Source organism: Rousettus aegyptiacus, unplaced genomic scaffold (assembly GCF_014176215.1).
Source record: "Rousettus aegyptiacus isolate mRouAeg1 unplaced genomic scaffold, mRouAeg1.p scaffold_m13_p_18, whole genome shotgun sequence".
Taxonomy (NCBI): domain Eukaryota; kingdom Metazoa; phylum Chordata; class Mammalia; order Chiroptera; family Pteropodidae; genus Rousettus; species Rousettus aegyptiacus.
In genome coordinates, this window is record NW_023416293.1 from 5,909,374 (window position 1) to 5,923,689 (window position 14,316).

Sequence of the window (14,316 nt, forward strand, 5' to 3'; positions counted from 1 at the left end):
CATTTAATTATGCGCTTTGGAGTACACCTCAGTCGAATTTCATGCACGCGCACCTGCCTCTTCCAGTTAAGCTGCGCCACTCACACTGCGGCGGGAGTTCGTGCTGTGGTCGGCATTGGGCCGTGGGCCCCTCCGTCCCCCGGGCAAAGCTCCCTGAACCAAGGGTGTTGCCTCGCTGTCCACGCTCAAGTCGTCGACCAGCCAGAGTCTTGATCTTTCGGTAATGTGAACTAGAAGACACTTGAACTGATACACTTGCATTGCAAGGTCTTTCAGATTTAGGTTTGGAGCAGGCTGTACGGTGACGTGAGAGCGAGGCAGCTGCTTCCCTGGGATGGACTGCGCAGGGAAATAGGACGACAGGCCGCGAAGCCGTTTGCCGAAAGGAGGTGTTCTTGGTTCCCGATCTTCTACTCTTCAGTTTGGTCCCTCTTGTTTTTTGCTTTATTTTTCCCCCCTCTTCTTGCTTGGATTTTATTGAAACAAATATTTATTTTCATAAATATCCCCCTTTAGTCAAAATAATTTAAGTGGTTTCTGTTCTTTGCAATTGCCATGCTTTTTTTGGAGGCATTTTTGCAGCTCTCAAAAGCTAAAACATGAACAAGGCTTCCACTCTTCTCTCGAACACCGGCGCTGTGTTTCCTATCCAGTCGCTGAGTGTGAGGCACAGATGTTCACACGGAGGGGCGACACGAGGGCCCCGAGTGCTGACGGAAATGCTCTCTGTTGTCACTGAATCAGCGTCTCCCGCCCACTGGGAGATGGTGCGCGTGTTGCAAGAAGATCCTATTGGAGGAAACTGGGTAAAGGGTACACAGGGTGCGTTTCTGAAGAACTTTCTACTGAATGTGAATCTACAATTACGTTACAATATGAAGTTTAATTTACAGATGTGTGTAAGAATAAAATTTTTTTAAATCACCCAAAGTTAAATTAATCAGCATATTTCTCAAGACTCTCCCTAGACCAAGTCTAGATATGCTAATTAATGGGAATTTTTTTCCCCCTAAAAATGGCCATGTGCTTAAATGATTATCGTATTAAATTTACTAATTTAATATGTTTTAAAATTTTATTTTTCTAAAATAGTTGTTTCTAAATGAATTTTTAATTTTATCTATGATTTTTACTTTTTTGAAATATGTTTAGTAAATTGACCTTTTGTGTAATGTTCATAGAAATGCTTGTATTATTTTATACTTTTATCAGAAATTTGAGAAAAATCATTAAAATATCAATTTTCTTATTTTACTTTTTAAAATTGTGATATAATTGATATGTAGTTTTAATATTTACATATGTTGAAATGATCAGCACAATAAATCTAGTTAACATCCATCTTAATATGAATTTTCTTAATATGTATTTGATGCACTTGATTAGTAAAACTTTCAGAATTGAGTTGCTAGCTCACAATGCCTGCATATTATTATTACTTTTGAAAACACCAAACATTTGGTTTCTATGATAACATTTTTGGCAGCTTCACTCAATTTAAAATGCTGGATTCTTCCTTCTTTAAAAGAAGTGTCGTAGTCATCAGAATAGTTTATGTTCAGTGCAGCTTTCACAAAAATAAAGTACTTCTCTACATCATTTTTATATCATTAAATGTTTATTCAGTGTAACTAACCAAGAGATGTAACCAATGTACAAACATCAGCATAAACATAGTATTAAGAATAATGTTTCAGGATTCTGCCTATAGACAAACATTTTAAAAATAGGTATGGTAACTCTCTTGGGAATTATGGCAAGTCCAAGAGAAACTATGGAGAGAAAAATACAATGTCTGAATGGGTTTCTGTTTGCACAGCATTTTACATTTAGTTTCTTATCTGAAATATTTTTACTTAACTTGCTTCCACAGTTTACTTGTCATTCATTCTCTGTAATTGTTTTGATAAGTGTGCATTTGGAAACTCATTTCACATTACTTATTTTTCTCTCTAAATTATTAATAAGGAATTATGTTTGCTTTTGCTATGTGTTTTATTATTAACCCATGTTTTATGTGATTAAACAATCTTATTAAAGCAAAGTTATAGAATGCCAATATTTGAGAAATAAAGGTATCATTTTTTAATATAAAGAAAAGTTAATAATGAAGTGTTTCTATGAGAACAATTATTCGGCTAAAACAAATGTGGAATATCATTATTGACCTAACGCTAGATTCCAGTGTTTGTGCTAGGAAAACCATTAAAAAAATGATTAGCGAGTATCCAAATACCTCACTCTGTTGCTTTTCACTAAGGTCTCCCTGACCACACTATCTAAAACTGCTACCTTTCCTCAACAGATTTTTCACTATATCAAGCTATTTTCTCCAGAAATATTGTCATTTTCTCACATAGTATGTTTTTCATTTTTTTTACCTGATTCTTATTTGCTATCATTTGAACCAGAGAATGGGTTCCATGTGTCAGGAACTTTTTAAAAAATCTCACTTAATTTTATTTTTTAAAATTTTTACTGAAGAATCTTGCTAACCTACTTAATGAATTATCTTTAAAATAAATTTAAATTAAAACCTTATGCAAAGAAATGTGATAATCACATGAAAAATTCAAAGGAAAATACTAGAGCTATAAACACTAAAAGTAGATAAATGGAATATAAAGACAAAAGCCAGAATTTATTCCAACAATTATCTTACATTTATGGCATATTTTTTGATCAAAAATATTACATAAAATGCAAAGTATGACTCATAAAGATTTAGAAAACTGGAACAGGCTGTTTAAATGAAAACAAATTGAAATAATTCAATTTGAAGGATTACCACCATGAGGTTCAAGATCCTGACAGTTTATAGAAGATTTCTATACAGAGACAGAGGTAGGTAGTTACTCTCCTTTCTCATCTACCTCCCAGCTTTTCCTGGAAACTGCCAGAGATGCTTTGTCCTCACTATTGTGTCTGCCTAGAAGGCCTTCCCTTGCGCCTCATGGCTCAACTGTCACTTCCTATTAAGACCTATCCGAAACACCCGACTTAAAATTCCCATCCCCCCCACCCCCCTGTCACTCCCCATTTACCCCATTTACCCCGCCTTACTTTTCCCCTGGCAACTAATTACATCTATAGTGCTATGTAATTTATAATTTACTTATTGAATATATATTTATTGCTCTCGCTCTCTTTCTCTCTCTCTCTCTCTCTCTCTCTCTCTCTCTCTCTCTCTCTCTCTCACACACACACACACACACACACACACACAGAGATATACACGGAGATAAAAATGAAGTGAGCACAAGTACTTCTGTCTCTCTTGTTCATTGCTTATTCCTGCTGCCTTAATAAGTACCAGCCATTATTTCTTGAATGACTAAATGACATTCAGGAGTGCAAGTGTTCATCTCTCACTCTCTCCGCATCAGTTTTTGCTTGGAGGAAAGAACACTTAGTTCTTGAGATTTATTTGGAAAAAAAAATGTCATTTGCCTTCTTTCTTCTCACTGGCTCATCACCTGGGACAAGGCGAGACTGTCGGGTTGGTGAGAAGGGGGAGTGGATCTACGAGAATGAACCGCACGATCTCTTGTGCTCTACTTTTCCTTTTCTCTCTCATCGTCACTCAGATGTTGCTTTCCTTGGCTCTGTGCAGCACTGTTATGTCCAGTTTTACCAATAATAATGTTGACAGGTCGATCCTTATCTAGCCTCTTTGGCATCATCTAGTGATTCAGAACTCAAACGAGAAAAAATTAAAATTCACTTTTACCATTAAACTCTTTTAAAACATAGCAAAATATTAAAAGCCTCAACATGAGATTTTATATCTCACTTGACAATAACATCTGAACAAAAAACAATAGACTTTTAAAATGTCTAAATAGAAGCAAAATTCTTGAAAAAAAAAAAGCCATTCAGCATTATTTTCTTAAAAATTGGCTGGCTTAATTGTATTCCAAAAATTTGGAGATGGCTCTTTATTAATCAATATGCTAATTGAATATGTTAATAGAATATATGTTAAAATTTTTAATCCTAAGAAAGATAACACTCAGAAAATTTATAAGCCTAGTGTGTTAGTATGTGAGGGAGTCATTTATATGTATGTGTGGGCATTTGTGTAGATAAAATAACATAATGGAATCATTTAATTAAAATTAAGTAATTTAAACAATAAGTAAAATTCCATAAAATCATTAAAAATGAGCAAGGAAGATTTATAACTGTCCTCTTGGAAATTTACCGTGGTCATGTTTCAATAATAAAAGCAATTTTCTACAAATGTTACTTATGACATGATTTTATTCTTATCAGCAAAGCAGATGTACGTCTACTAATTCAAACAATCTGATTAATTAAATAACATTTAAAACATTTTCTAAGTTGCGAGAACTTTGGTGAAATCAACATTAAAATACCTTGCTGTGATTGTGGGTCATTTAGCCTGGTAATTGAATAAACGGATTTTGCTGTGTTGGCACTGTTTAATTTTGCTGCAGTATAGAACTGGTGTCTCTAAGCAAAATTTGTTCACCCAAATAATGCATTTTCTTATTCTACAGAATATGAAAATGCATAATGAATAACCAGTTACATAGTAATGCTTGAGCAGCAGTAACACTTGGCTTGATTATAATAAATTAAAGTTATCTTTAGTTTTGTTTAAATAATATAACAATTGCCATTATTATTCCTAGGAAGTGTGTTAAGTGTGCAAACATAGATTAAATTTTAAAATGCTCTTTATTCAGCAGTTAATATTACAAGTTACTAGAATGCTTTTTCAACTATTTATAGCGAGTTTTTCTGTATAGCTGCTCCTAATTTTAGAGTGTTCCCATATTTAATAAACTATAATCTAAAAGGGTATGTTATGCAATGTGCTGACTCAGAGTCTTGATTTAATATATTTTTTTTTCCCTCCTCTGGAGGATATCCTAATTCCGTACAGCAAAAGAGAGACTCACTTTCAGGTCCTGTTTTAATTGTATCTATTCCCTAAATTATTACTCCAGTTCTTAAAGTATATAGAAATTATATAATTTATGTTTAGTGACCACCTGGAATGTAGTCAGTTTTGCCTATTCCTTTAGTTGCTTTAGTTCAACTTCAAGTCTATACTATTCTTGCTATCTAGAATCCCCATTTCCCCCCTAGTTTGTTATTTTCTTTTCTCCCTCCATATTCTTTCCATCACATTCAATAATAACAACAAATGAAACAAAGCACATGATAATAACAAATCAGTAATATTATCCTGTACCCAAAACCAGAACACATCGACTGCAGAGGCAGAGAAACCTACCACTCACACAGCCATTTGGTCCCACTTCATTGCTATTTCTTAACTCCTCTCTTCCAATTTTAAAACCAATGGCACTCAAGGCATCATCTACCCACTCTGTCCTCTAAAACCAACCGCCACCCTTGGACATCTTCCCACACTCAGTTTCCCTTAGGCGAAGCTAAGATGCTGAAAGAGGAAGGGTCTCATAAATATAATCGACATGGCGCTGGCAATAAAAGAATCCTAAGATCAAAATGCATTAGAAACAAAACATGCCACGTTTCAGAGTAAACATAATTATGATTGGATTGTATTTCAAGTTTGTAGTAAATGTTAATAATGTTTTTTTATAATGTTGATTTGACATATGAGTAACTTCTAAATTCATTTCTTTAAATGTTTAAATACTTTTCATGAGAAAACATGCTTCCTTAAATTGAATGACCACATATAATTAGTTTCCTTTCCAATTTAGAACCTATTTTTGCTACCACCTTATTAGGGAGAAATGTTGAAGATAATCAATAGAATCAAATATTTATGAAATATCTAAATCTATAATGATTTTAGCATATTTTTCTCTTTGTTACTTGAATTCTAAAATAGTATTTAAAATAGGCTGCTGTCTGTTACCAATTGAGATATTGTGAAAAATACTTTGTAAGTAGGTAGAGGCAGTGGGTGCACACTATGAATGAACTAAATGCCATGGAATTATTTACATAAAAATCAACTATACTTCAACAAATACAAATAAATTGTAATCACCCCACTAGGAAAAATATATATAATTAAAAACAAGTTCACCCTTATATTTATATTTTATAAATACCCCAGTGGATTATTGATAAAATACACCTTATTGAATAAATTCATGATTTTAAAAATATGTTTTCATGCTATGCAATTTAGATAATCACTTAATAGTTATTAGACTATTATCCAAAAATTTCCCTATTTTAATAAGTCACATTTTCACTAATCAAGCAAAACTTGAATATCAAGTAATACTGAAGGTCATTTGGTATTATTTTATTCAAATTGTATCTAAGCATTCAAGGCAATGAACTAGAGAATGTTGATTGTGAAAGCAGCTGTAGCAATACAATGACACAGTGTATACTAAATGATCAAGGTGTGTTAATTCCTTTGAATTAATTATCTACGAACTTCATAGCAGCCCTAAAAGGTAATTAGTGTCATCCTCTTTGCAAATGAGTAAACTGTGGTTTAGATAATTCACCCTCATTATATTGAGTATGAAACCTGAACACTTTCCATTTTTACTGGGATACTTGTACAAATCCAAGAACCACATCTTTCTGAAAATTAACAATCGATAACTATATTGAATCTATAACTGTAATTAGTTGTAGAAGATTGGCAATATATCCAATGAATGCCCCTGGGCCTCGGGATGTTGGGAAATTGCGCTAAAGGGATGTCATTTGTATTTTGAACAGGGACAATATGCCAGATATAATAAAAATACAACTTGTATTTCTCTCTCACACTTTCCCTGTAATATTTATTTGGCACAGAAAAGATTCTTCTTTTAACTAAATGAAAACTGGCAAAGCCTAAGGTTTCTTTGGTAACTTGTATTTAATAGATAGCGCTATGATCATTTCATTTATCAAACCCAGTTTCATTTCAGCAATTTAAGCGACTCCTTCAATATATTAATTAAAACTTCACTCTTCATTCGGGAATATCGCTTTCTTCTTTGTTCCTCCAGCTGTCACGGGTGGGACCGATGCCTTCACGGAAGGAAGTGTGGCCAGCTTCTTCTCTTGATCCTGCTCACGCCTCCTTCTGCCCCCTCCCAGTCTTCTGGCTAGCTGCAGTTACTGACACCTCTGGGGCTGGAACCAAATTTCTTACTTGAATGGAACAATTATAAGATGCCTTCCTCCTAGTCCTGTCCGATGCTTCCAACTGTTTCTCTCATCGGCGTATCAAGTGGTTCTTCTGAAAATCCCTTGACGTAATTCACCCCATGATATCCCTGGGTACAGGGAATGCATCTCCTTTGGCATCTTCATCTGCTCTCCATTCAACTGTTCAGAATGCACGCATACAGCAAATATTTTTCCGCAAGCTTTTCGTGGATTTCTCCCATGATTCCCACACTTGGATTGGAAAGGACGAAAATTCCTTTCTGTGCATCAGTAGACGTGTTTCCGTCCTGTCACTTCAAGCCTATTGCCACGCTCGCTAACTTTTTGACATCTCAAGTATGTCTCAGAACCTGTTAGATGTACCGCAGACTCCAGGTACTCATGAAGTGCTCTGAGCACGTCATTCCCCATTACCCCTCGGGAGGGCAGGACTCGCACAGAAAGAGAGCAACCGTATGCAAAAATATCTCTTCCTTGATTTTTTTTTTTTTTTTGGCAGTCCATCAATAAATACGCCGAGATCATACTCGTTCCCCATCGCCTAAAAGGCTGTTCATGATGTGGCCATCGCCTATCCCCATGCTATTTTCCTCCCTGCTCCTTACATAGTAGACCTGGTAGAACCGTCTGTTGCCCTAGACACGACTTAGATTCTCTCCTTAGGCTCCTTACCTGCTGTCTCTGAGTAAAATGCTCTCTTTCGCAAGATACGTGAGAGAGAGACTGCTGCCTTGTCAATCACGTATCAGTGTCTGCTTCACAAATGGCTCTTATTGCCGGTGCAGACCCAACCGAGGAGTGGCGCTTGCCTGGTGCGCATGGCAGCATTCATAGCTTTACTTGTCCTGGCAGAGCTGGAGAGAGGAGGACGATCCAGGACAGGAGCCTTAGCACCAATAATCGCCACGGCCATTCAGAGTCATGAAATTTAAGTGAGAAAACATAAAATTGCAACGCCATAATAAGCAACAGCAGTTCTCATCCTCTTCAAACCTCTCTTCTCAGACGCTGTCCAGCAGAGGAAACATCGCTGCAGTAGTTAGAAGTCAGAGATGTGTCTTCAAGTTCATAAGTAAGGTGTGAGATGCGGCCATGATAGAGATGACTGCGTGTTCAGATTTGTGACCACAACAAACCACACACTGACTCTCGTACTAGTCCTGAATTAAGGGTGAAGAAAGTGCAAAATGGATAGATTCTGAATTAAAAATAAATGGTCACATTTGTGATCCTTTGGACAGATAATTTTTAAGCAACTGCTATGCTCCAGGCACTATTGTAGGTGAAAGGAATTCCAGATAAATAAATAGTGTGAGTATCAATACTAATAAGTTCGAACTATGTATCTCTCAGGGGTTATTCGTAAAAGGACAAAGGATTAGACGGTATTATAGTTTCATCCCATGGGGTGCTGGTTGTGAAAGTGCTATGCAAATAGCATGACACCTAAATAGAACAGAAGAGCTAGGTCGGCCCGAGACGCACGGAAATGATCTAGTTTTATTAAAGGTGTGTCTCCTTATACGTCGTAGAGGTCGTACTGGGTAGCACACAGCATCTCTCTGGAAATCACTATGGAAACTGCCACAATAGATCACAGTCTCCATGGCCCTCTATTATAACGCCTTTTTTTGTGTGTAGAGTTTTTCCCTTCTTGAAAATCTCTCAGTGCAGCATTATCAGGAAGTACTTACCAATCCCTATAAATCTACTAAAGAAAATAAGTTCAATTATACCAAAAGAAAGTCTCTGAACTCTGTGACTGATTAAATTCTGGCCAATTTTCCTTCCATTTTAAGTTTTAAGGCCATGAGTTACTTTTTCTTTGAAATTCTGCCCTTCTTCAGAACAACCAGTACTATTTTCCCCTTGACCAAAAGGGTCACTAATGCATGATTGACTGAGAGTGAACAGAACAAGAGTGAACAATGCCTCTAAATAAACGAGCAACTGAAGCCATGACGTTGTAATAGAACATCATTAATTAGAAATTCATATCGATGTAAGCAAAGTTTTTTGAATCTTATTTTCCATTTAAAAAAAATTTAGCAACCTATCCAAATGGAGCTTCAACAGAAAATGATGCCTGAATTTCTAAGTTGAAAATCAGATGAATTCAAAAACAATATTTTCATTCTATGCTAGCTTTATATTCTAAATTATATGTATAACAACCTTTTTAAAACTGCCAGTTGGTCTTGAAGCAATTATTACTCAATATCCTATTTTCAGCTTTATCCCACTGTGTGTGTTTTAAATAGTATTTTTCACAGAGATCCAATATTCCATGCTTAACATTTTTATTTCTTAACATTATATCACCTTAAACTCTAACACGAGTTATTATTTTAAGATTGTGTATTGTTAGCTTTTCAAATGTAAACCTTTAAATTAGTCATTTAATGTCAGTAACTTATGATGCATTTAATATCTTTATAAGCCATGATGGATATTGAAAGATTCACATCTGACAGATTTTAAAACTGATTCTCTTAATCATGGGCAGTCATTATCATAAAACAGATCTTGTTTTCTCCACTGAATTAAAATAATTATCTTTTTTTCTCCCTAAGGATATTTTCAATGGGAAATTAATGTTTGAATTGAAAATGAACATATCAATCAATTGCTAGTGGATACTGATGTCTGTCTTTTAGGAAATGTATAAGTTACTATCAAATTTTGCAATGTTTTAAGGTATTATTTAAATTTGGGGAATATATGGCTTAATTTTCAGTTAACTCTAATAACTATATTTGTATTCCAACTACAATATTCTGCATAACCCTAGCCTAAACACATTATTCTTGTTAAAAGGAGGCCACATACGGCATCTCAGATAATCTCCTTTAGGCAGACTGCAATTGCTCTTATGAAATTTAAAACTTTAAGGAAGAACACCATATGGGAAAATTATATATTTTTCAATTATCTTGCTTTAAAAATAAATCTATATTAAAGGAAAATCATTAATTATCATGTTTATCAAGATAAGAACTAAATATAACAATAAAAGTTGAAACAATTTTCAAAAGAATGCATTAACTAAGATTTTATCTCTGGTAAGTGGTAGCTTTGTTGGTGGTGATTTTAAATTGAACATAGTACATCATTTAAATAGAACTAATGTATTAAATGTGTTATAATTTACTCAGAGTGAATTAATCTATGTATTTTTGAATTGAGCAATGAGTCATAGTATGTTTTAGTAACTCATTTAAAGTTATCTTGGTAAATTGGAGAGAAAAGGAGTTAATTAAAAATCATTAATTTTATCTTGATGTTTATTTAAGAGATATTTTGTTTTTAAAAAATTGTTCCTAGGAAGTTAAACAGGACTGAATAACATAGTATCTACATCCTCCTTTACATCCATAAGTTTTAACAAGAAAAAGAAACTTATGCTAGATGTAAACATTTATATAGAATTGCATATGTTATAATGACAGTTTTTAAACAATATTTCTAGTTAGCAAGAAGCTGACAAGAATACCACCTACGGTTGCTATTCTGGCCTCATACCTCTTGATTTAACATCTCAGCACAGCTCTGATCTCTCCTTCTTCTGATCTTTGCTCATTTGCTTCCTCATGCTTTACTGTTGCCACCCCATTCATTGGGTGGTAAATAGAAAATGATGAATAAATGTTTGCTGCTTGAATAAATAAATTATTCTCAGGTCCTATTGCAAATGATAGAGCTAGCGAGCTTCTCCCACACTCTGCAATTGATACTAACAGGCAACAAATAGTTATAACATTACCAGTCCTTCAAGGACTGGTAATTCACATACTTTATGTATATCCTATGAAGGTAAATTAGAATTTTACTGAAAGAGATTTTGGAGACTCCCAGGATGCGCATTTTGTATGGCTCTGTGCTTACTTAGCCCCTGCGCATCAGAGCCCAAGATGGACTGCCTTTTGCCCCAGGCGACTCTGGACTCTGCCCTAAATTGGTGCATTAGCCTGAGCCAAGAAGCTAATGGATTCCTTGAAATGAGATTTCGGAAACGGGATGTAGAAACTTAGTTGCTTTACTGTGAAGAACTGAGAAAGGTGGTGACCAGGTAGCTAAGGCTGCCACCTAGGGAGTGAAGTGGGAGTCGTCACCTGAAAGCCACAGGTGGAGTGTGCAGTCCTCAGGGAGAATACAGTGAGACTCCCCCAGAGGAGCAGAGTGCCCACGTGTCCTCAGAGGAAGAGATGCAGAGATGATGATTTTCCAGTCCCCATAAGATCCTTACCACGCTTTGCTCTTCGATTTCGAGAGATTCTCATAAATTTTTAGGATTAACCCTTTTTTAGTTCTGATGTGTGATGGTTTTCCTTTTAAGCAAAGCAACCCAAAATAGAAAATGTACACTTAGAAAAATAATGCAATGTGAACAGATATTTCAATAAATTGTACCAGAAAATTGCTTAATTCAAAGTAAGATCTGAATACTGTGGAAATAGAACTGGGCTAAATTCCGCCGTATTAGGCTCTTTCAGTGCAGTGCTGAAAACAATGAACTTTAAAACCTTGGCACATGCACAATTAGAGCATAGCCACCTTTACTTTGGCAAGAACACAAGATAAAGGCTTCCAGGGGGAATTTACCCTTGAAATGTGCAGGAACCAGTGGCGAAGATGCTCTTATCTCTGCATGAAACGCCGCAGACACTGGTCTCGGCCCGATTCTTCGCCTGGCCTCAGCAAAGAGCCTGAACTCTTGCCAAGTTGGGGGTCCAGGAACCCTCGTCCTGTCACTGCCCTTAAATTTTTAAGACAGAAATAAAATGTATTTTTTAGTTCTTATTTATACTCGTTAAGAGCTTTAAAACTTTAATACTGCAGACAGCTAGCATTATCATTTTATATATAAAACATATAAAGCACTACTCGATTCGAGTGAAATTATTCTGTTTTCTCTTCTTACAGTTTTCACGGTTTCCGTTGTCTGTGAGGTGTCCCTTTGGGGAGAGCCTGCCCCATTTTTGGTCTCTGGGCTCGTGGCAAATCACTGGGACAAGCCTAACTCCGCGACACATGCGGGTGACCCCAGATCACGCACAAGCACATCGCTGGATTCAGGAATATGTTGCATTCGTCCTGATCATAGTCTGAGGAAATCGCTTTAAGGTAATGTTTTCTGATTTGATTACCCCCAATTTTTACACTGCTGTGCGCAAGCGCCTGGAGAACAATTGCATGCATCTGTCATCTCTATTTTAGAAGTATTAGGTGTCTTTGAAACATTTGAACCCTCTCCCTGAAAAATGCCATTCACGGTATGGCCGAGGGCGATGATGTGCGAAGATATAATTATTCTGCTGAAATTCATGCTGAACAGCAGCGCCCAGCTCTGAGGAGTCAGATTCATCCCCTTTGCTTTCTCACAGCGTCTGTGTGGGTGCAACGGCTCATCAGTTGAAGTGTGCGATTGTGCGATGCCACTCTCGGCATTTGGGATGTTTCAGGGAAGGGGAAAGGCCACTTCACAGGCTCAAGGTCAAACTTTCAGTTAGAACCGAACATGGATTTTTAAGTAAGCACTTGCTAGAGAGGTTCCTGCGAGGACTGTTGGAAACGTGGACCTTAAAAGGATCAGTGGGAGTCACTGAGAAATGTTAAGCAGAGAAAGGCACTAATATATATGCATTTTAGTGAAGATTAACCTGTATAGTCTTGAAATCAGATTATCAAATTATGTTAACACTAGATTATATTAAATAGTGTATAAAACTGGTTAAATTAACATTGTATCATTAATTCGAAAGAACTTATTTTCAATTATGCTTTTAATGGTAATTTTAATCAAATCTAATCATGTTAGGTTATGTTTCCGAGTCCAAGTTTTTCCTTGCTTTTGCTTTCTCTTTCTTCCAATTGTTTGAAAGGACTACATCTCTTTATTAAAACAGAAGACAAATTAACAACAGTAGCATTTTCCGTGGGGATCGGGAGAGGTGCGCATGGGGTCAGGAGAGGGACCCATTCAAATTCAAGTCCCCAAACTCCCAGGCCCTGGCCTCTGGAAGATCTGAAAGATCTGGGTTTATCAACTTTTTTGGAGGCACCAGGAATATGTGTGTGTGTGTGTGTGTGTGTGTGTGTGTTAATACCTATACATATATACATATATATACATACACACATATACATATATATGTAATACTGTGTGTATGTGTGTGTATCTGTACATATATGTATATTTTACACATACACACATGTATGAATGCACATATGTACATGTGCTTATAAACTGTAATAGATGATAAAAGAGTTAAATGAAAATATTCAGATTCCATGAAAAAGATGGTAAGCATTGTTGTGTTATCAATATTGGTGTGCTGTTTGAGATCTCTTTCTTTCTCCAGAACTGTTGATGGTAAACATGAAACAGAATTTTGTATCAGTCAAAATAATTGTCTTCCACCATTCCAAGAAAATAAATATGTCTTTTCAACTGTCTTCTATTTATACGTTGATTTCCTATACCTAGAAAACCTGTTCTCTACTTAAAACTCTCAAAGAAATCATAAGGGAAGTCATTATTCCAGGCAGAAGAAATGAGAATAGTACTGTTCAAGGTAGGGGTCAATTTTAGTCACCTATCTTAGTGACTATTTATTTTAGTCACAGATTCCTGTGCAGAAGTCTCTTGCCCTCTCTTTCTTTGAACATTATTCTACCAACTCCTGTAACTGAGTTTTGCTTACATGGTGTTTTGTAAAGGTCAGATTATATACTTTAAAATTTTGTTATCAGCAAAAAGCATTACTTTATAAAGTCAAAATTACTTGACCTTCCCAAACTCAGTTATTTTTTTCAAAACTATTGTTTTAGAAGTAACTGTATAAATAGGTTTAAAAAAGGAAAAAATAATTACTTAAAGAAAGTTGAAGAAAGATGAGAAAAAAGACAGCTGCTAGCAGGACAAAACATAGAGGAAAAAATCTCTAGACCAAGGACAAAATATGGGCTATTTTTTTCTCCAGGCTTGCCCCAGGCACTGCCTAACAGGTAGGCAAAGTTTATGACAATCAGTGACGGAAAGTCCCCAAGTCTCGTTTCTCTTTCTACTTCATGTTTCTTAAGCATTAAACCATGGAGATATATGGGCCCTAGAGTAATTGAGCCTTAGAAAGTTGGACTGTGAAAAAATGGAGGGTCAGCAAGTTC

The 14,316-nt window shown here is 35.8% G+C and overlaps 1 long non-coding RNA gene across 1 annotated transcript in view; it reads left to right on the top strand.

Annotated features, from left to right (window-relative positions):
• The window catches only part of LOC107498983, a 221,426-nt gene that overhangs the window by 66,035 nt on the left and 141,075 nt on the right, over positions 1 to 14,316 (top strand). Inside the window, exon 4 of the long non-coding RNA XR_001594179.2 lies at positions 12,073 to 12,273. This is a non-coding gene — a long non-coding RNA (uncharacterized LOC107498983). The remainder of the gene's footprint in view (positions 1 to 12,072; positions 12,274 to 14,316) is intronic.